We start from the raw sequence: 2057 nt of genomic DNA on the forward strand, positions 1-2057 counted from the left end.
TCATGAATGGTAGTAGGAAGTTTAATGGAATCTCTATGGTCTCTATATGAGCCTCAGATTCCTTTAGGTCCTCAATAGAAAACTCCTTTCTGTCTGGGAGACGTCCCATGAGGTCTTCCTCATTGGGATTCACATCCTCCCCTTCCTCTTTGGATTCGGCCATTCTGATAATATCAAAGGCCTTGCACTCTCTTTTTGGATTCTCTTCTGTGTTGCTTGGGAGAGTACTAGGAGGAGTTTCAGTGATTTTCTTACTCAACTGGCCCACTTGTGCCTCCAAATTTCTAATGGAGGACCTTGTTTCAGTCATAAAACTTAGAATGGCCTTAGATAGATCAGAGACTATGTTTGCTAAGCTAGAGAGGCTCTGCTCAGAATTCTCTGTCTATTGCTGAGAAGATGATGGAAAAGGCTTGCTATTGCTAGCCTGTTTCTTCCACCATTATTAAAGCCTTGTTAGGGCTTTTGTTGATCCTTCCATGAGAAATTTGGATGATTTCTCCATGAGGGATTATAGGTGTTTCCATAGGCTTCACCCATGTAATTCATCTCTACTATTGCAGGGTTCTCAGGATCATAAGCTTCTTCTTCAGAAGATGCATCTTTAGTACTATTGGATGCATTTTGCAATCCATTCAGACTCTGAGAAATCATGTTGACTTGCTGAGTCAACATTTTGTTCTGAGCCAATATGGCATTCAGAGCATCAATTTCAAGAACTCCCTTCCTCTGAGGCGTCCCATTACTCACAGGATTCCTCTCAGAAGTGTACATGAATTGGTTATTTGCAACCATGTCAATGAGTTCTTGAGCTTCTACAGGCATTTTCTTTAGGTGAATGGATCCACCCGCAGAATGGTCTAGTGACATCTTAGAGAACTCAGATAGACCATAATAGAATATATCCAAAATGGTCCACTCTGAAAGCATGTCAGCAGGACACTTTTTGGTCAACTGCTTGTATCTTTCCCAAGCTTCATAGAGGGATTCTCCATCTTTTTGCTTGAAGGTCTGAACATCCACTCTAAGCTTGCTCAGCTTTTGAGGAGGAAAAAACTTAGCCAAGAAGGCTGTGACTAGCTTATCCCAAGAGTCCAGGCTATCTTTAGGTTGTGAGTCCAACCATGTTCTAGCTCTGTCTCTTACAGCCAAAGGGAAAAGCATGAGCCTGTAGACTTCAAGATCTACTCCATTAGTCTTAACAGTATCACAGATCTGCAAGAACTCAGTTAAGAACTGGTAGGGATCTTCTGATGGAAGTCCATGAAACTTGCAGTTCTGTTGCATTATAGCAACTAGTTGAGGCTTCAGCTCAAAATTGTTTGCTCCAATGGTAGGGCTTGAGATGCTTCTTCCATAAAAGTTGGAAGTAGGTGTAGTATAATCACCAAGCATCCTCATTGCGCCTCCACCATTGTTATTGGGTTTGGCCATGTCTCTTTCTTTTTCGAGATTCTTTGTAAGATTTTCTCTGGATTGTTGTGCTTTAGCTTCTCTTAGCTTCTTCTTCAGAGTCCTTTCAGGTTCAGGATCTGCTTCAACAAGAATGTCCTTGTCCTTGCTCCTGCTCATATGAAAAAGAAGAGAACAGAAAAGGAAGAAGAATCCTCTATGTCACAGTATAGAGATTCCTTTATGTGAGTGGAACAAGAAAAGAATAGAAGAAGGAGAAGAGAAAAATTCGAACACAAAGGAAGAGAGGGTTCAAATTTTAAGATAAAGAGAAGTGTTAGTAAATAAATAAATAAATAGAAAGAGATGAGAGGGAGAGAATTTCGAAAAAATTTTTTAAAAAAAATGGTTAGTGATTTTCGAAAATTAAGAGAAGAAATAAAATTAAAATAAAATTTAAAACAATTAGTTAATTAGAAAGGATTTTGAAAAAGGGTGAGAAATTTTCGAAAATTAGAGTGAGAAAATTAGTTTGGTGGTTTTGAAAAAGATAAGAAACAAACAAAAAGTCAATTAGTTTGTTGAAAAAGATTTGAAAATCAATTTTGAAAAGATAAGAAGTTAGAAAATATATTTTGAAATAAAATTTTGAAAAAGATATGATT

The 2057-nt window shown here is 37.8% G+C and overlaps 1 non-coding gene across 1 annotated transcript; it reads left to right on the forward strand.

The window, feature by feature from the left end:
- Positions 1 to 924: 924 nt before the first annotated feature.
- On the forward strand, positions 925 to 1032 carry LOC112798846 (small nucleolar RNA R71). The gene has a single exon (XR_003200443.1). It is a non-coding gene; the product is annotated as a small nucleolar RNA R71 (small nucleolar RNA).
- Positions 1033 to 2057: the final 1025 nt, after the last annotated feature.

Source organism: Arachis hypogaea, chromosome 4 (genome assembly GCF_003086295.3).
Source record: "Arachis hypogaea cultivar Tifrunner chromosome 4, arahy.Tifrunner.gnm2.J5K5, whole genome shotgun sequence".
NCBI classification, from domain to species: domain Eukaryota; kingdom Viridiplantae; phylum Streptophyta; class Magnoliopsida; order Fabales; family Fabaceae; genus Arachis; species Arachis hypogaea.